Genomic DNA, 21947 nt, shown 5'->3' on the forward strand with positions numbered 1-21947 from the left:
GATAGTCAGACACAACTGAAGCAACTGAGCATGCATACATAGTGGGTCTTTGTTAGTTAGCCATTATATTGCTACAAAAGAAATTGTGGAACCTTTGTGATCAACACATTTTTGCCAATGAGAAATTTTTTTTTTTTTTTAAGTTTCTGTAATGTAAAAAATCTGTGCTTAGGGAGTCAACGACCTCTTGGAAAGCATTTCCCACGTCCTGCTGGTTGTGGAAGCATTTTCACTGCAAAAAGTTGTTGAGATGCTTGGAGCATTGGTAGTTGGCTGGCTAGAGGTCAGGTGAATATGGCAGATGAAGCAAAATTTCATATAAGGCAAAAATTCATTAACTTTTTGATTGTATGATGTGCAGTCGGGTGTTGTAAAGAATTGGGCACATTCTGTTGACCAATGCCAACTGCAGGCCTTACAGTTTTTTGTGCATCTCATTGCTGAGCATACTACTCAGAAGTAATGGTTTATCCAAGATTCAGAAAGCTGCAGTGAATCAGACAGGCAGCACACCACCAAGCAGTTACCCTGACCTTTTTTGGTGCAAGTTCGGCTTTGAGAAGTGTTTTGGAGCACTTCTTTTCAGTCCAGCCACTGAGCTGATCATTGCTGGTTATCGTGAAATCCACTATTCATTACATGTCACAATCCAGTCAAGAAATGGTTTGTTTTTGTTGTGTAAAATAAGATAAGATGATACTTTAAAATGATGGTTTTTTTTTGACTTGTGGTCAGCTCATGAGGCACCCACTTATCGAGCTTTTTCACTTTTCCAATTTGCTTCAAATGCTGAATGACCACAGAATGGTCAACACTGGAGTCTTTGGCAACTTCTCGTGTAGCTGTAACAGCATCAGCTATGATGACTGCTTTCAACTGGTCGTTGTCACCTTCCATTGGCCAGTCACTGTGCTCCTCATTTTCAAGGCTCTCACCTCCTTTGCAAAGCTTCTTGAACCACTAGTACATTGTAGGTTCATTAGCAGTTCCCGGGCCAAATGCATTGTTAATGTTGCAAGATGCTTCACTGCTTTAAAATCTATTTTGAATTTGAATTTAAAAAAATCACTCAGATTTGATAAAATGATGTATAACATAACTGCATTTATGTAAGAATGTATTCTAATATCAAACAACAAAGTTCAACGATGTAAAACCACAATTACTTTTGCACCAACATATTTTTATATAATATATAGCAGTCTGTATATATTTATCCCAAACTCCTAATTTATCCTTCCTCCCCTTTCTCCTTTGGTAGTCATAAGTTTTTTTTTCTATGTCTGTGAGCCTATAACTATTTATATTTCCCTAGACTCACAGCAATAGGAAATGGCATTTGTACACATATGTCCTAATAGAGATGCCTGCTATTTTCTTACAATGATGTAAGAGACAAAGAAACAAAGTTGTATTATAGAAACAAAGTTCCTAGTAACTTTTCATGAGTCCATACATATGTAATTCCTTTATTGTGTGTATCCTGAAGCCCTCCTGGGACCTCTCTAGGACTCCCTTTCTGGATCTCCTTTATATTTCTTCATAGCATTTAACACTTCCAGATATATTGTTTATTTATTTGTTTTGTTCTGGATGTATCCCCTACTACTATACAATCTTCATGAGAACAAAGGTTTTGCTTTATTTCACTGATGCATTTCTGTTACCCATAACAGTGCCTGGCACATAGTATATGCTCAATAAATGTTTGTGAAATTAAGGGATTAATGAATGGATTAATAAAGGTGGAATTCATACTTCATGGTGTTATGTTGTTAAGGCTTGACAGGCACGAGGCCTTTTATGGAATCACTAGACTGTTTTGACCAACTAGATTTAGAAACAAGGGTAAGTGAACAACAGAAGGATGATCAGGAGAGAAGGGAAACTATCTTGTTAATTTTAGAAGGAAAATGGTGGGCCCAAGATGAAGAGAGAGTTTGGAAGTCAGACAGAACACAGCATCATGACAAATGGTGATTGGGATCCAGCTGATTGGACATAATTCCCTACGAACTCAAGTGTCTCAACTCAATGGGAGAGCCAAGTGAGACTTCAGCCGAGAACACATGAGCTTATTGAAAGAACACTTAGTAAAGGAAAGAACTCAAGCTTGTAGGGAAAAACCACATTTCTTGGAACAGGGGTAAACTGAAGATTTAGAGCACAAGAGAACAAACTAGTTACTATAACTGGGCTTTCTAGGTAAGTGCTGTTTGCTCCATCTTTGGCTTTTTAACCTCAGACATGCTAAAGTAGGCAAAGACATGAATGCTTGCTCAGGAATGACTGTCTTCTCAGATTTCTTCTTACATTCTTATTCTTGCTTTTTCTCTTCCTTGGCACCACATACTGGAATTCTTTTTCTGCTTCTGCAAATCTTTCACTGCTTCTCTGTGTTGTGAGACATTAGGACTCCTCAGTAACCTGTTTAGTCTTCCCTTTTGATTGGTGATTCTCCACATCTAATTGATTTCTGTGTCCTTTGCAGATCCAGGCAAAAGACACTCCTTTCTTCCTGAATGATCCTCACCCACTGGGCAGGGACTATGGACCCTTGAAATCAGAGGTTGGAGTCTTAAGACTTTTTAAAAATTTCCAATGGATATGGAAGAAGTCAAATTAGAATTTAAACTCTTTAATTTGGTGAAAGACCTTTTAGGTTGCTTGTATAGTAAGATATTGAAATGAATATCATTGAAATTAGAATTTCAGTAGAGACCTTAATGTGTACGAATGATAGAATCGGTGCCAGATATCTGCATATATTAAAATAAGGAGCTAGAATACATATGAGGGGGCATGCCAGCAGATGTAAAACCAGTCTTGTCTGTATAAGCCAAACACTCACAGCTTATTCTATTTGGAAGAGACTTTTCATGGAGAGAGCTGTTGGGGTACTGAGGCTGTTTTCCTCTTCTCTCAGTGGGTCAAGAGAGGGTGATGGACTCTTATAGTAAGCCAAGTAAAAGAAGCATCAACAAAATAGCTCAGGGAACTTGATATGCATTTTTCAAATTTGGAGCACACTGGAGTGCTGTTCAACCCCACTTTGAGAGCTCTCAGAGCAGGAGGTTTTTAGGTGGGCCTGAAGCAGCAGAGAAAAGGAATATAACTACCTTTGGAATAGATGGCTGCATTCTCTTCAAAAGCAAAGCCAAGGTGTTTTGGAGGCTGGATCCAGCTTACTCGAAGTCCTCTTAAAAAGGATCTCGCCCAAGTGGCTACCCAGAGAGGCAAAAAGATGCTCCCAGAGGTAGCTTTATTAGGAAGTCTGTGGGATAAGAAGGGGGTCATAAAAGAACTGTCAGTACTAAGGGATTTTCAGGAGGTGTTTTCCAGCAGAAGAATCTCTGAGAAAACCATGGGAGCTCCCTATGGGATTATTTTTAAAAGATCAACAAAAGGGAGCCATATTGATTACAGTTGTACCAACATCAGAAGATTATGCCCATCCTCCTTTGTTGCCCTCTGCCTTTTGGGTCCTGCAACTGCCTCCTGCTGTTGGGGAAGGAGGTAGAGCGAGACATATGAGCAAAGTTAACCCAGTGCCTTCCTTCACTGCAGGCTTTCAGGCCTCCAAATGGCTTTAGCTGAAGGAGAGGACGCTTCTGAAATCAGATCATATTTCAGAATTTTATCATTTTTACTATATTAGAGTCTTTAATGCTTGAGAGTGACAAAACATTTTATTTATATAAATATATAAATCTAATATATATATATATAATACACACACACACATACAACATGGGGCTTCCCAGGTGGTGCTAGTGGTAAAGAACCCACCTGCCAATGCAGGAGATGTAAGAAATAAGGGTTTGATCTCTGGGTTGAGAACATCCCCTAGAGGAGGAAATGGCAACCTGCTCCAGTATTCCTGCCTGGAGAATCCCGATGGACAGAGGAGCGTGGTGGGCTACAGTCTATGAGGCATGAGGTCACAAAGAGTTGGACATGATTGAAGTGACTGAGCAGTATATATATATAGATATATACACACACACACATAACGTAGCACATGTGAACTAGGAGATGCATGTAATAGTCATAGCAGCACTATTGATAACAGCAAAATTATAAATAACACAGATGCTCATTGATAGAAGAGTCTTAATATATTGTGGTAGGTCTTATGGAATGAAATCTTATAGAACAGTGAAAATGAATAAAATATAAGAATATTTAATAATAAAGTTGAACTGTAGTTATAGATCAAAGGAGAAAAAAGTCCCAGAGAACTACATATAGTATAACGTCTTTTCTTATAAGCCTAAAGAAAGTAAAACTAAACAATATATTCCAGCATTTATGAATATATTGGGTGATTTAAAGCAGAGGAATAAGAGGCATAACATTTAGGGTTGTGCTAAGCTCTGTGGTCAAGAAGTAAAGCAGGGGGATGTGATGGATAGAAATGTTACTGGCAACATTCTCCTCCTGGGGTTGGCTGGATTGTGGAGGCTTATTGTTGTATAAATACAAATGACAACATGTAAATATTATGTAATATAACACAATAAAAAGGCACACACATGAAGCAATAAGGGCTTCCCCCGTGGTGCTAGTGGTGAAGAATCCACCTGCCAATGCAATAAATGTAAAAGACATGGGTTTGACCCCTGGGTCAGGAAGATCTCTTGTAGTAGGAAATGGCAACCTGCTTTAGTATTCTTGCCTGGGAAATCCCATGGACAGAGCAGCCTTGTGCGTTACAGTCCATGAGGTTGCAAAGAATTGGACATGGCTGAAGAGTTGACTCATTGGAAAAGACTCTGATGCTGGGAGGGATTGGGGGCAGGAGGAAAAGGGGCCGACAGAGGATGAGATGGCTGGATGGCATCACCGACTCGATGGACGTGAGTCTGAGTGAACTCCAGGAGTTGGTGATGGACAGGGAGGCTTGGTGTGCTGCAATTCATGGGGTCGCAAAAAGTCAGACATGACTGAGTGACTGAACTGAACTGAACTGAGCTGAGCATCTGAGCACACACACATGAAAAATAATGTGTTACTAACCAAAAACTATAAATGATCTGGTTCTGACATATGTGCTTTACTCAAAAAAAAAAAAAAAATACTCTGAGTCCTAGCTGATATTCCCAGCTATGGCTAGGGAAGAAGTTTACAAAGTACAAGAAGAACAAATGTTACCTTTTGCTTTTACCTTAAACATACCATTTATACAAAGAGTTGCCTTTACGCTAGCTCACAGGTATAATGAGGCGTGGTGGGGGAGCACTGGCCGGCTGTTTTAAACATGGTAACGTCTTATCATATTCTTAGAGCAAGGTGAAGATGAAAACTGAAATGTCATGGCTGTATTTGTACAGACTAAATGGATGTGATCTGAAGGTCTAAAGAGAAGGTTTTTATCATCAGCTTAATTATGAATTTTGATGTTAATGCTAATGTTTGTAGCTTCCTCTTTCTCAAGTAAAGGTTAATCTGTCAATGAATAAAGAATAGAGGGTGACCTGTCAACGATAAGGCTCCGTGGTGGTTCCAAATGATCTAATTAGTTAGAACCAGAGGCTCCAAAACATAGAACAAAGGAAAAATGGAGAGCTCCTCAAAGAAGACACTTTCTCAATTTTACAAAGTGGTTTTGCATGTAAAAAGGATTCTCTAATACAACGGGGCCGGAAACATTAGAATTTATTATTAAACAGCATAGCTTTCCCCATTTTTTTTTTTTTTTTAGTGCCTCAGAGGAAGGAGAAAGGGTCACACATGCCTAAAATTGGTGGGACATCATAAAAGGCATTGATAATATTTAAAGACACAAAGCCAAGAGAGATTTTGACATCAATGAGAATCCTCATGGCCAAGAAGCCTGGGTCTTCTCTCACCCACCAACACCCTGAGCACAACATGTCTTGATATTAGTACCTTAGCCAAACTGGAAAATGGTGTGTGAATATAATAATGGCTGAGTGAAGAGGAACAGAGCTCACAGGGACTGAATAAGGCAGCTGTGACTTCTCAAATCCACTCTATAAAATTGGGCAGCTTATGAGGGATCTTTCTTTTTGGACTTTCTCCTTCTGTTTATAATGTTTGTCTTTCCTTGAACTGTGAAGCTTGAGGAAGGGTTCTACTTGGCTGGTATCAAATGTACAGATGTCTACATATCTCCTTCCCTCATTTAGCTCTGGCTTCAGGATGCTGATCACATTCTAATGATATTTGAAACTGGATAGGTAGGTCTTGGATTTCCCTGTTGGCTCAAATGGTAAAGCAAGAGATGTTCAGACCCCTGCAATGTAGGAGACCAGGGTTCAATCCCTGGGTCAGGAAGATTCCCTGCAGAAGGAAGTGGCACCCCACTCCAGTATTCTTCCTTGGGAAATTCCACAGACAGAGGAGCCTGGCAGGTTGCAGTCCATGGGATGGCAAAGAGTCAGACATGACTGAGTGACTTTCACACTTTTAGGTAGTTCTTAGTCTAATGACAATGGACTGAAAGTACGCAAGTCCTGGGAGGTGTGGGAAATGGCTATGACATATCAATTACTGATACATTCAGAAGTGTGACGGCTTGGAAAACTGCCTTAACAAAATGGAGATAACTCAGATCAACTTAAAAGCTATTTTTGGATAAGAATTTGTATGTAGTGGCTGATCAGAGTAGTTAGTGGAGCAGATGGGCTCTTGGAAAGTGGCAAGTGGCATCTGGTGACAAGTGTCTGCATTCTCTGACTTCTAGTCATTTAAATTTTAAATTGGGCTAGAGGAAAAGTAAAATGATGCAAAAGACTGATTTCAGAGAACATTGTTGATTTTCCCTTCCATGCAACAGATGTTTGCTTTGGTGAATCCACAAAGGGGTCAACAATCTTGTGAGATTAGCAATACTGATTTCTACAACAGCCTTTATGGGCACTGAAGTGGTTTTAAAATGGGTAGTATAGCATTTAGTCACTGTGTAAAGAAAGGCTTAAATAGCTCAACAAATCCATCACATTGCCTTGCCTTGTTGAGATAGCTAGGAGAGAAAAGCATATTAATCATTTACAGCCACTGTTAAAGCCAGATTTTATATATGTCAAGGCTGGTGTTAGTGAAAACGTCTGAGTGCAAAAACCAATCTCATTCAGATATATGTTGGAGTAAAACAATAAAATCAACTGTCAAAGAAAATACCCTGTAGGCGATGTGCAGTGATTGTAGCAGTTTTTCCTTTGGCAAATATATGTGTGAGGTGGACTTACTCTTGAGAGAGGGAAGACAGCTTGTAGAAGTCATGGTCTATGAGAGTAGACTCAGACGGCTATCTCCACTGACAACCCAGTCATTTATCTTTTCAGCAAACCATAGTATTTATAAGCAAGAGCAGCCATCATGTAGTTTGGACATTCAGATTTCTTTATGAGGGTTGCTCAGGCATTTGACATATATCAGCTATCAAGGCTGGCAAGGAATTGCTTTCATGGATGTTAGAAAGGATGGCAGGCTGAGTGAGTGAGTGAGTGAAGTCGCTCAGTCGTGTTTGACTCTTTGCAACCCCTTGGACTGTAGCCTACCAGGCTTCTCCGTCCATGGGATTCTCCAGACAAGAATACTGGAGTGGGTTACCATTTCCTTCTCCAGGGGATCTTCCCGACCCAGGGATCGAACCCGGGTCTCCCGCGTTGGAGGCAGACACTTTAACCTCTGAATCACCAGGGAAGCCGGGTTCCAAACAGACAGACACGGTCAGTGTCTGGAAGGTGGATCATTCAGAAACAGAAATATTTCTTGAGTCAATTTATCCTTTACACACACGCATATATGTCTAGCCTTATTCAGTGACCAAGGAAAGGAACTCAATGTATGTTTCTACAATGACAGCATTTTCTTCAGCACAGTGACTGATTTACAATATCATTAATAGTGATTTATTCAATGTTGAATGGCTGGCCATGGTTGAACCTTGGTTTACTTGGAGATTATGGCCAGAAATATATGTGAGACTCCCAGGTAAATCTTGCTTCTGACTGGGGCTGGGGCAGAAATGTCAGGATTACCTTCCAGGCTATTTTTTGTGTTCTAGATATGAATAACTTCTACAGGAGAAACAGAAAGGTTACAAGCTAACAGGTTTATGTGTGTTTTCCCCTAGGGAATGGTGTTGAAGAATGTTGTATACTTTTGTCTTGTTTGATATTTTTGCCAACAGCATGCGTTAAAAAGTGAACCTATATCCAAAAATCATGAAAGATTTCTGTGTTCTGGCCGAGACGTTCTTGCAGGATTAGAAGCTAGCTTTTGTTGTTTTTGCTTGTTTTTTGTTTCTTTTTCCTACTGGCTTTGAGAAATACATATGCCATTAAATGTTCTTATATAAAAATTTTGTCTAAAATCTGGATGTCAAATGTTTGATATTTGAGCAATGTATAATCTGTAACTGTAACTGCCTTGGAAAGCAGTTTTTCAATCTGTATGTGGCATAAGATACACTGATACGTTGCTATATTACTCCTTTGAAAGTGAATAGTTAAACCAATAAAGTGGGCTTGTGAAATACTTAGGAAAATATTTTGTTTTGTTGAAGTTTCTTACTCCTGTGTGTTCATTCTAATTTAACAGTCTTTTGCTCAGTTCCTAGTACATGCAAAACTGTTCTAGATATTCTAAGATTGAAACTCAGCAGGACCCTATGGGATTCCTGGGCAGGAAAGCTTTCTGTGTCCCTTGTTTCTTGTTTATAGAAAATAGGAGCAATAAATGCTGGAGAGGGTGTGGAGAGAAGGGAACCCTCCTACACTGTTGGTGGGAATGCAAACTAGTACAGCCACTATGGAGAACAGTGTGGAGATTCCTTAAAAAATTGCAAATAGAACTACCTTATGACCCAGCAATCCCACTGCTGGGCATACACACTGAGGAAACCAGAATTGAAAGAGACACATGTACCCCAATGTTCATCGCAGCATTGTTTATAATAGCCAGGACATGGAGACAACCTAGATGTCCATCAGCAGATGAATGGATAAGAAAGCTGTGGTACATATACACAATGGAGTATTACTCAGCCATTAAAAAGAATACATTTGAATCAGTTCTGATGAGATGGATGAAACTGGAGCCAATTATACAGAGTGAAGTAAGCCAGAAAGAAAAACACCAATACAGTATACTAACACATATATATGGAATTTAGAAAGATGGCAATGATGACCCTGTATGCAGGATAGCAAAGAAGACACAGATGTGTATAACGGACTTTTGGACTCAGTGGGAGAGGGAGAGGGTGAGATGACTTGGGAGAATGGTATTGAAACATGTATAATATCATGTAAGAATCGAATTGCCAGTCTATGTCTGATGCAGGATACGGCACGCTTGGGGCTGGTACGCGGGGATGACCCAGAGAGATGTTGTGGGGAGGGGGGTGGGAGGGGGGTTCATAAAAAAAAAAAAAATAGGAACCAGAAACTGGGTCCAGCCTCTATGACCTTCCTGAGTTCCAAAGGACATATTCAAATAGTTGCTAATCAGGGAGGGAATGCAGAGACTAGGGAGGAGCAGTCAAGAAATGATAGTGCAGCCTTAGGGCAGGATCCTATTTCTGCTTCAAAGGATCTTTGAGCTCTTTACAGAACTAGGGCCCCCAACAAATGAAGATGTTAGCATTCTTCATTTCAGAGAAGCTCATCAAGAGACCAACTTAGGCCAGATTAAAGGAGTGCAGGCCCTGCACAAACTCTGTTCCTTTTCAGTAACCCCATCCTTGAACCATTGCTATAAAATTCCTTATCTAATCTCTCCAGGTTGGGACACACCATTTTGAGGGGCATAAGCACACTCTGTCCCCTTTTGCCTGGCAAATCAATAAAGTCATTATTTTATACTTCACCCCAAACTCTGTCTTCAAGATTCAATTCAGCAACAGTATAAAGAGGCCAAGTTTTCAGCATCAAGATGAAGCAGATATAAATGCTGTCCTATAGAAATTTGCTTCTAATTGTGGAAAAATACAATAAATTCTAAATAAGTGCAACTTCAAGGTTAAAGACAAATATTTGTGGATGACAAAGGAATGAATTATAATATTAAGGAATATCTGACTGAAGATAAAGTTCCCCCTACCCCGGAATGATTATTATACCCACAATGAAAATGTATTTCATCTCTTGTAATAATAGATGAAGCCTAAAGTTTATAATGGGATAAAAATAACACTGGGTGGTTATCCAAATATCTGGATTTCTGTTTCAGCTCTTTTCTGAGCAAATTGTATTGGGTAGTTGACTGGCAGTCAGTAGGTTCAAGGTTTTTCTCTAATCTCCTCTCTTGAGGACAAGGCTAAGGATCATTACTGTACCATTGGGCTATGCTTAAGTTAACCATGTGCTGAAACAATTGATTTTCTGAGCCCTTAGGTTGAATGTCCTTCTTTGGAACATTCTGGAATTCATGTCTCTGATGTCTTTTATTTCTCCCCTACAAATGGGTAAGAAAAGGCTTCAGAGTTTCTTTTAGCTTAAAAGATTGTGCTCATTGAGCCAATGAGAATCATAGTCCCTTCCAGGGGAAGGAATCATGAAAAGCAGCTCAATCCAATAGGTCAAGTCTTTAGATGAGACTTTCTCTTTTCTCCATTCTTTATCCTGGAATTTTTTTTTTTTTTTCAACATTGAGTTGCTAAGTCTAGATCAGAGGATTGAGAATTGGATGTGGTCTATTCCATTTCTAGGCTCATTTATTTAGACAAGGCTTATGGGGCCTTGTCTAAGCAGCCAGGAAAGTCTGATACTGTTTAAAGAAAATATTTGATGTAAATAAATGAAATAACTTTACCTGGACAATTTTTCTTTTTAAATTTTCCTTGGAAACTTGGGGCAGAATGATTGAGGATTTGCATTTTTAGGGCAATAAGACTGGTCATTTTGAAATTTGTTTTTTCCAAAAGAAATGACATTGGTTCAGCTCTGACTTGTTTCTTATGTCTTTTCCTTTTTTCCCCTATTGTGTCATTTTTATAAATATATTCACTCTGTAATTTGTCACAAGCAGAGATAAAAAGACACTGGTTATAGGCAAATATGTGATTTCAACTGAAAGTCTAGGGATAGCTGCAGGCAATTTAGATTAGTGTGTGTGTTTATATGGCATTTTTAATTAAGCAAATATTATTGATTGTCCTCCATGTAACACTATCTTCTGTATTATGCTTTAACCTGGGGCTTATTACTTGAGGCTCTTGGATCTTTAGAGTTTCAAGAATGAGTTTCAGAAGCTTATGGGTCTCTTGAATTTACAGACAAACTTTGTGTATATGTTTATTTAAAAATATGAATCCACAGTTTTCATAGAATTTCTGAATGGATCTATGGCCTCAAAAACACTTTAAAATCTAAACTCTCTAATGTCAACAGTCTTCATATTTTATTTCCTCAGTATCTACTGGGAGAAAAATAGTGTGTGGGACAGAAACAGTGTGTAGCACAAAATCCATCAGAGTAGATTAATTCAATACAATTGGCATTTGTTGAATGCCTATTTTTATTCAGGCAAAAGGTTCAGATGCTAGGAGATAAAGTTGAAGGTGAAGTGTGGGGCAGGATAGGAGTTTCAGAGTCAAACTGAAACTTGACTCCCCATTGATCATCAAAATTTCAGCAAAATGGAGGCACAGAAATACAAACAAGTTTTTCCTACAGAACAAGATTCCGTAGGCTCTTACCCCTTACCCAGATTGAAAGTTACTACTGAATGTGAAAAATAAATAAGTAAACATTAAATAAATATACTTCAAGACAGGATGAACTCCTTTCTAAACAGTAATCCACTAACATGAACTAGGAAGTATTGAAACCCATACAGATTTCAGAATACCTGTTGTTTTGAGCCAGGTCTTGAAGTGTGAGAGAATTTCAATAAGAACAGAGTGATATGACTTGATACTCAGCATCATGTAAGCTTTAATGATGGAGAAGGAAAGGGATAGAGTTTTCTGATTTTCTCCTAAAACAAAGAGAGAGTTCAGAGAGGGGAGATATAATCAGGAGTCAGTACACATGTATTAACACAGAGCTATACATAAGTCTTTTTGTCTCAGTGGGCTGACAATATCTTACTACTGATGTAACTCTCCCTTAAATTTGCCTTTCTTTTGTTCATACTCAGGTCTACCATCAATGGTATGTACAGTTTGACTAGACTCAAATAAGCAGATGACATTTCCAAGAGCCAATTTAGTATAACCAATATAAATTTTAAAAAGAAACACAGACATTTATCAAAGTTTCTCATTAACAACAACAACTACTACTACTACTACTCTATGAGAAAATTACTTAAGATTTCTGAAATTTCCTGACAGGCCAGTATTTGTCATGTAGGTTGACAATTCAGCCTAAATGAGTTTGTTATCTTGATGCCATTAACTGATATTTGGCTAACTGCATGGTATTTTCTTTGGGAATTGTGCCAAAGAAACTAGGTGTTGAATATCGTATCAGTTTCCTTTGGCTGCTGTAATAAACTGGCACAAAGTTAGTAGCTTAAAACAACATACATTTATCCTCTCACAGTTCTGGAAGCCCAAAGTCCAAAATCAACTTGTCAACAGGGGTGCATTCCTTCTTGATGCTCTAGGGGAGAATCTGTTTCTTGCCTCTTCCAGTCTCTGGTGGCTGCTAGCATTCTTTGGCTTATGGTCACATTGCTTCACTCCATGCTTTCTCCTCTATGTTTCTGCAAAACTCATCTTTCCCTCTGTTATAAGAACATGATGAGGTTTTCAACTTCATTTATTTATGCTCTATTTTTATTATTATTTTTCTTTTGCTCACTTTAAATATAATTTGACTTTGTTTGTTTGTTTTTTACAGTTTCCTAAAATGGAATATTTCCTGATGGCTCAGTGAGTAAAGAATCCTCCTTCAATGCAGGAGACACAGGAGGCTCAGTTTCGATCCCTGGTTTGGCAAGATATCCTGAAGGAGGAAACGCAGCTTACTCCAGGATTCTTGCCAGAGAAATACCATGGACAGAGGAGTCTGGGCTACAATCCAAAGTCATAGGGAGTTGGATATGATTGAGAGACTAAGTACAAAATGGAAGTTTAAATTATTCATTTTAGATATTTCTTCTAAAATATGCATTCAGTGGTATACATTTCCCTCTAAGAACTGCTTTCACCACTACCTACACATTTGAGAAGTGGTATTTTCATTTAGTTTGAAGTACTTAAAAATTTCTCGAGATATTCTTTGATTCATGTACTGTTTAGAAATGTATTGTTTAATCTACAAATATTTTGGAACTTTTCCAACTCTTTCTGTTATTGTTTTCTGGCTTGATTCCATTGTGGTCTTTTGAATTCTACTATTACAAATATGCTAAGGTGTACTTTATGGTCCATGGTTTATCTTAGTTAATGCTTCATGGGAATTTGAGAACAATGTATTGGATGAGGTATTTTATAAATGTCAATTAGATATGATTAAATGATGATGCTAGTCAGTTCAACTTTATCTTTACCATTTTTCTGCCTGCTGGATCTGTCTCCAGTTATGATAGTAGGTTCATGTATTTTGCATTGAGTTCCATAAGTTTTTGCCTTAAGTATTTTAGTGCTCTGATCTTAGGTGCATACACATTATAGATTATAAGTCTTTTTGGTGAACTGACTCTTTTATCATTATGTAATGCCCTTCTTTGTCTCTTGTTCAGAAGTCTTCTTTGTATGAAATTAATTTAGCTAAACCAGCTTCTTTTGAAGATTGCTAAGAATTCTTGTTTTTAATCCATCACGTTACTTTCAATCTATCTGTGTCTTTAGATTTAAAGTGGAGTTTTTTATAGACAGCATACCATGAAATCTCTTTTTTATATACACTGACAATCTCTGTATTCACTTTTAAATTGATTTTTGATACAGTTGGATTAATATGTACTTTATTCCCAATAGTTTCAATTCATTCCCCTTTGTTTTTCCTTTCATCATTCATTTTTCCTGTCTTCTCTGATTTTAAATATGTATTTTATATGATTCCACTTTCTTCTCCTAGCATATTGATTACAATTTTTTTTAAAGAGATCTCAGTGGTTGCTCTAGAGTTTGCTATGTACATTTACTTCCTTGTTTTAGGAAGTCCTTGATCCTTATTTCATTGTTGTATTTATTTATCCATAAGCTATAATTACTAAACACATTATTGCTATTATTTTAAACAAACTATTAGACCAATTAAGGGTAAGAAAAATGATTTTTAAAATTTTGCCTTCATTTATTCTCTTCTTCTTCAATGCTCTTTCTTTCTTTATGCAGATCCACATTTCTGAACTATATATATATTTTTTTCTGTCTGAAGAACTTCTTTTAATATTTCTGTAAGACAGGCTTACTGCCAACAAATTCTCTCTCTTTTTCTTGTTTGATCATGTTTTTATTCTTCCTTAACTTTTAAAGGATAATTTCACTGGATTCAGCATTCTAGGGTTTTTTTCCCCTTTAATACTTTAAATATTTCATTCTGCTCTCTTCTTGCTAGCCTGGTTTATAACAGGAAGTCTGGTGTAATTTTTGTGTTCCTCTATAAGCATATTTCCTGCCCCACACTTCCTTCAATATTTTCTCTATTGCAATTGTAATATAATATACCTCATTATAGATTTTGTAGTATTTATCCTACTTGATCTCTGAATTTTCTGAACCCATGATTTGGTGTCTCTTACAAGTTTTGCAAAATTCTCAGCCATTGCTAGTTAAAATATTTCTTCTGATCTGCTGTTTATGATATTCTCATTACATATATATTACATCTTTTATAATTACCCCAGTGATTGGTTATTTTCCCACTTTTTCTCATCCTTTTTTCTCTTTCCTATCTAATTTGGAAAGTTTCTATTGACATTTATCCAGGATCACTGATTCTTTTTGGGACATTTTCAGCCTAATGAGTCCATCAAAGGCATTCTTCATTTCTACTACAGTATTTTTGATTCTACATTTCCTTTCATTTTTCCATAGAATTTCCATCTTTCTGCCTATATTATCCATCTATTCTTATACAATATCCATTTTTTAAATCAGAGCTAGTTAGCATATTAATTATTGTTATTTTAAATGCTTTGTCTGACAATTCCAAAATCTTTGACATACCTGAGTCTAGTTATGACTCTTGCTTTATCTCTCCAACTATGTTTTGTTTCTCAGCATGCTTTGTGACTTTCTGTTAATAGTCAAATACTACGTACTGGGGCAAAGAAACAAGCAAATAGATTTTTTGTGTGTGAATGTTTATGGTTACCTGATTAAGATTAAGGCTATATTTACTGTTTGCTGTAGATGTGGTGCCAGAAGCTAAAATTTCCTCTAGTATCCTTGTTTTCATCTTCCCTATTGTCCTTCATTTCCCTAGAGAATTCTTAAATGTCTGAGTCTCGCCATTCTTTCAACTGTAACCCTCTGTTACACAGGAGACCTACTAGTGTGATGGTATAAGGGAGGGGGAGTATTCTGTCGTCCTATGATTAAATCTCAGTATTTTAGCCAGACTGTGTCCTTGGACTGTTACTTTTGCAAGTGCTTCTCAGCTTACACAACTTTCTTTAAGTGAGACTCAAAATTTATAGGAGGCTAGAGTTGGGTTCTACATATCAGTTAGGCTCTAATAAAATCGTAGTTGGTTAAGCACTGGTAAAACAATTTCTCTTGGGGACAGGCAGTCACTAAGGAGAACAAAGCAATCTGAACTTTAGTCAGTTCAAGGACTCAGTCATGTCCTACTCTTTGTGATCCTGTGGACTGCAACATGTCAGGCCTCCCTGTCCATCCCCAACTTCTGAAGCTTGCTCAAACTCATGTCCATCGAGTTGGTGAAGCTATCCAACCATCTCATCCTTTGTTGTCCCCTTCTCCTCCTGCCTTCAATGTTTCTTGGCATCAGGGTCTTTTCAAATGAGTCCATTCTCATTTGAGAGAAAAGCATTAGAGTTTCAGCTTCAGCATCAGTCCTTCCAGTGAATATTCAGGATTGATTTCCTTTAGGATTGACTGGTTGGATCTCCTTACAGTCCAAGGTTCTCTCAAGAGTCTTCTCCAACACCACAGTTCAAAAACATCAATTCTTCAGTGCTCAGCTTTCTTTATAGTTCAAAAACACATCCAAACAATGCTTCTGGAAAAAATATAGTTTTGACTAGATGGATCTTTGTTGGCAAAGTAATGTCTCTGCTTTTTAATGTGCTATCTATGTTGGTCATAGCTTTTCTTCCAAGGAGCAAGTGTCTTTCAGTTTCGTGGCTGCAGTCACCATCTGCAGTGATTCTGGATCCCAAGAAAATAAAATCTATCACTGTTTCACCATCTATTTGGCATGAAGTGATAGGACCAGATGCCATGATCTTGGTTTTTCGAATGCTGAATTTTAAGCCCACCTTTTCACTCTCTTCTTTCATCAAGAGGCTCTTTAGTTCCTCTTCACTTTCTGCAATAAGGGTTGTGTCATTGGCATATATGAGGTTATTGATATTTCTCCCGGCAATCTTGATTCCAGCCTGTGCTTCCTCCAGCCCAGCGTTTCTCATGATGTACTCTGCATATAAGTTAAATAAGCAGGGTGACAATATACAACTTTGACATACTCCTTTTACAATTTGGAACCAGTCCATTGTTCCATGTCCAGTTCTAACTGTTGTTTCTTGAGCTGCATACAGATTTCTCAGGAGGCAGGTAATGTGGTCTGGTATTACCATTGCTGTAAGAATTTCCCACAGTTTGTTGTGATCCACATGGTCAAAGGCTTTGGTGTAGTCAATAAGGCAGAAGTAGTGTTTTCTGGAACTCTCTTGCTTTTTCTATGATCCAACAGATATTGGCAATTTGATATCTGGTTCCTCTGTCATTTCTAAATCCAGAGCTTATTTAAAGTTTTCTACTTTATTCTCCTTCTACCAGATAAGTGAAAGTTTTTTTCCTTTGATTTTCACAGTGAGAATGCAGTGAAATTCTTTGAGGTAAGTCTCAAGAAAGTAGGGGTGAACCCATGAGATTTTCTTTTTAGTTTTTTTATTTTTATGTGGACCACTTTAAAAATCTTTATTGAATTTGTTACAATATTGCTTCTGTTTTATATTTGGTTTTTTGAGTGTGAGGCATCTTAGCTCCTAGACCAGGGACTGAACTCAACCCTGTGCATTGGAAGGCAGAGTCTTAGTCACTGGCCTGCCAGGGAAGTTCCCCACCTATGAGTTTTTAACTCTCATTCTAGTCAACATTTCATCTCCAGCAGCAATTCAGTTACCCTTTAAGTGTTCCTCACAGGCTATAGCAGAAGCTTTTACTCTTGGTAAACTATGATTATCTGTCTCTCCAGCTTCAGGGTGATAGTTTGACCTGTGATTTCAGTACTCTGATGGATCTAAGAAGAGTTGTTGATTTTCATTTTGTTCAGCTATTTTTCTTGTGAAACTAGAAGTAAGGACCCCAAAAGTTTTGCAAGTCAGGCTATAAACTAAATTATTGAAACTCAGTTTTTAAATGTTATAGAGTAGAGTGTGTGAGCATGTTAAGTTTCTCTGTGCATGTCCAACTCTTTGCGATCCTATGGACCATAGCCCTCCTGGCTCTTCTGTCCATGGGAGTCTCCAGGCAAGAATACTTAAGTGAGTTGCCATGTTCTCTTCCAGGGTATCTTCCCAACCCAGGGATCAAACTTCATCTCTTATATCTCCTGCATTGGCAAGCAGGGTTTTTTTTTTTTTTTTTTAATCACTAGTGTCACCTGGGAAGCCCAGAGTTGACACATTGATCAGAAATAAGAGTTGTATGTAATAATCTCTAAAGTCTCTTCCATCTGTTTGCTTTTATAATTCTAACAAATATTGCCCCATAAATTCAATGGGTGAAAACCCATTGGACTATCTTTGACACTGAAGTTTTGAAGCAATATACCAGTTGGGTAGAGGAAACCCTGGACATAAGCCACAGGGTAATTAATGCCTTGGTCTCAGCCTCCTGCAGCTCACCACCTGCACTGTGCTCTAGAAAGGCTGTTTCATGTATCTGGATCTCTGCTGTCTCACCTCTGGAATAAGGCAATTGACTCAAATTGCAATTAGCAGTAACATTATGCTATTATAAAGGATGATTCTTTAAAGGATTCACAACAAAAATGTGCCTAATTTATTGTTCACAATCTTAATTCTTACACATGAAATACTCAGTTGGAATTAAGCAAATAGGTATTTAAATGTCAGCAGTTGATCTGGTACTCTATCTGGCAGCCTTCCATTTTCTGAATGGAATGAAGAGGTCTTACTGGTGCTCTCATTTATTTTAAATATAAGAAATTTAGTTCTGGTGGTTAATAGATATCCTGAAAACTAGACAAACTGACCTCAGTTGAGTAAGATAAGTTTTTTAATAGCTGATTAACTGAAAGGAGAACAAAAACTATGGATATTAAATATTGATTTTTAGCACTTAATACTCAAATTGTTGAATTTGCCAGTAAATTCACTCAGAACATGGGAAGTTCAGTCAGCTGGCTATTTATGTTACCCTGCTCTGAAAAATTAGGATTTTTTTTTCTTTCTTCACAGAGTTGAAAGTATTTTTGTATTAATTGACCAAACAGACTTAATTTTGCTACTGTGTAGTCAATGAATGATTCTAGTACTTGCCTTTGTGCAATAAATTGACCTTTTCCCTGTACTTTCATGTTCTAATTAATTCAAAACCATTTATTCAATATCCACAGTATGTCAGATACTATTTTAAAGACTGGCAGTAAAGAAGTAAAAAGAGATAGGCCAGTCTTCAAGGAGTTCACAGTATTTTGGGGGACAGAAACAGCCTGGTGAAAGTAAATCTTTGAAAATCTTATCTAGCTGTGTCACTACAGGTAGATAATTGATTTGAGAGTTATCAACATACAGATGGTAAATGTAAATAGGCATGTGGATGAGCTCTACCAGAGAATGAAACTTAAAAATCTCCAACAGCTAAAGAGTTTCAGGGAGAGGAAAAAAAAATCCTGAAAAGAAAAAATCGGGAAATAATTATGAAACTAAAATTCTGACTTTGTTTGGATTCCATAAGAACACCCCAAGCCAAGGTTTGAGTAGGAGGAATTTAGCTGGTACATGATCCCAGGATATAGCAGTGGAGGAGTATAAGAGATGAGACAGAGAAGAGAAGAAAGCCAGTAAAGTTTGTTTTTAGTTATGAGCAACTGAAGCTTAATTTCACTGTGAAGCTCTTGGACCCAGTGTAGACAGGTGTGGCAAAAATGTTTTGATTGAGGGATGAATGAACCCCAAATATTTATATACCAATTGCTATTAGTCGTTGTCTAGGGGCATTTTCAGGGGTTAATTCTCTGGCACTGCTGGCTTGTCATATGCACAGTAAGAGTGGATTCTGGTGGTCAGGCAAAAGAGTGTCACGTGCTGGCGGTTATGTCAAGTCTGCACTGCCATGCATGTAAATATTAAGTGCTTAAGACTTGGGGATGGAATAGTAACAGCGCCTGCTACAATCAGTCCTAAAGGAAATCAACTCTGAATATTCATTGGAAGGACTGATGCTGAAGCTGAAGTGCCAGTACTTTGGCTACCTGATGTGAAGAGCTGACTCTGGAAAAGATCCTAATGCTGGGAAAGATTGAAGGCAGGAGAAGAAGGGGATGACAGAGGATGAGATTGTTGGATGGCATCACCGACTCAATGAACATGAGTTTGAGCAAACTCTGGGAGATGGTGAAGGATAGGGGAGCCTGGCGTGCTGCAATCCCTGGAACTGCAGAGTTAGACACGACTTAGTGACTGAACAACAACAAAAACAGTTTAGTGCCATGAAAAGCAAGGGAAGAATTACTGGAAGGAGGATGTATTAAAGAATTACTGGAAGGAAGATGTATTAAAGAACATCACAAAAGACTGATGAGTAAGTGAAAGAACTGAAAATGAGCCATAAGTCAAGGGGAAGATGCTCGTAGAAATGGAAAAAAATGAACATAAAAGTAGATAGAGAATGAATAATTAATAGAGTAAGGTGCAGGAGAAGATGGAATGATGTGTGTGAATGTTTATAACTAATACTCAAAAGGTACACAAAGGCAAATTAAATGAAATTATTAAAAATAAAAATATCTTTTCATGACTAATTTATAAATCAATTTATCCCAGAGATTCTCCTTGAACTACCAAATCTGGTTTAAGTGCCACTTCTTTTCTTTCCAATGCACCCTTTGTTTATGTTACTATGGAATTTACACACAGACTCCAAATAATTTATTTGCTGCTTATGCAGGGTTGGTATCAGGCACAGAGAGAAGTTAGAACTCTGGTTCATTTGAATTATAAAGCATTAAATTACTTTGTGTCCAGTAATCTTAGGACACAGGAATAGAAACTGAACCAGCATCCCAAGGAATATAAACCCAATCAAACAGTGCCCATTCCAATCTGAGGTCAATCACATCCTTGATGTTTTTTCCTAACATACTGATGAGCTGTTGTATTGCAGCTCATCATCAGAATACAAAATGACTTCTTCTGAGCAATTACATTTTTCCAAACCAGGCTCTAGATGGAGATATTCATCTATTGTTCTTTTTTTCTTTTTTCCAACAGTTGAGGTGAACAATATACTCAACAGCTAAAAAAAATAAATTAGAATTTTTAAGTCATTTTTAAATCTCTCAAAGACTCAGAAATGATTTAGAAGATTATTTCAGGCAGATAGGAAAAATATTTTTGAATTGTTAATCTGGATAATTTATAAAAATAAGACATTGCTGCATGCTATCTCTTTCTATAAATGTACATTTTCTTAAGAAAATACAAATCAATTGCCTTTTTATATAAAAGAGATTTAATCAGAATTACAAAGGAGTAAAAACATTTCAATTTAGTTTTCAAAATCAGCATGCTATAAACAGCAATGAGAAATAGCAAAGTCAGTCCACAAAAGGAGAAAAAAAATAAACGGCAGCTTTTACAGATGTTCTTGTATAGATCTTAACATTTAGGTAAGGCTTAAGGATTTAGTGAAAGTGTTAGTTGCTCAGTTTTGACTGACTTTTTATGACCCCGTGGACTATGGCCTGACCTGCAAGGCTCCTCTGTTCATGGAATTCTTCAGGCAAGAATATTGGAGTGGGTAGCCATTCCCTTCTCCAGATGAATCTTCCTGACCCAGGGATTGAACTCAAGTCTCCTGCATTTACCATCTGAGCCACCAGGGAAGCCTTAACGATTTATTGTTATTATTGTTTTTGTTGTGAGAACATATCTTTAGGGTGGGGTTGAGAAAGAAAAGAAAAAGTAACATGGGCCCTAGAGAGAGTCACTGAGCGATGGAAGAAAAGAGAACTGACTCCTGATACACTGGGTGAGTATAAAGTCTTCCGAGGTTCTGTATTCACTGTTATTGAAAAGGGAAAATTTTTTTCTGCTGTACCTGTCTTGTAGACTGACTAAGGTCAGCAAAGAAAATGACTGGAGAGGCATGGAGGGGAATAATGTTACACAGGATTCACTCTGATCGAAGCTTCTAAGCCTGGTCTCCTACACTGGGCTCCTTTCCTGCTGATACTCAGTGATAGGGGAACTCATCTTGGGCCTGGAGTATTTTAAGTTGAGCTTGATAAACACTGATGCTAAAGACATATACTTGCTTACACATTTGTATACTTGTGACCAGGTTAGTGCCTGTGACTTTACCACAAGAAACTATTGGAAATTTTCTAACCGCTATCTTAAATGAGAAAAGAATCCACTGAAATTTTGCATAAATCATGATAGGCATCTTGAGGTCACTTTATGGAAGCATTTACACAAGGCTAACATCATTCGGTTGTACCAGCATTGACTCCAAAGTTTTTGAACCCTGAACTCTTTGCTTTTCATTGTAAAGCTATGGAAACTTCATTCTTTCCGTGATGGAAACTTTTTTCTCATCTTTTCCACCTATGAGAAGAGCTCCAGCTTCCTTCACCTCTCCT

General features: G+C 37.6%; 1 long non-coding RNA gene across 1 annotated transcript; it reads right to left on the minus strand.

Annotated features, from left to right (window-relative positions):
• Positions 1–13946: 13946 nt before the first annotated feature.
• On the minus strand, positions 13947–17172 carry LOC120851525. Its single transcript, XR_005718345.1, has 3 exons — positions 17025–17172; positions 14795–14799; positions 13947–13957 (listed from the first exon to the last, which is right to left on the minus strand). It is a non-coding gene; the product is annotated as an uncharacterized LOC120851525 (long non-coding RNA).
• Between the last annotated feature and the right edge of the window lie 4775 nt (positions 17173–21947).

This window comes from Oryx dammah, unplaced genomic scaffold, assembly GCF_014754425.2.
Source record: "Oryx dammah isolate SB20612 unplaced genomic scaffold, SCBI_Odam_1.1 HiC_scaffold_25, whole genome shotgun sequence".
NCBI classification, from domain to species: domain Eukaryota; kingdom Metazoa; phylum Chordata; class Mammalia; order Artiodactyla; family Bovidae; genus Oryx; species Oryx dammah.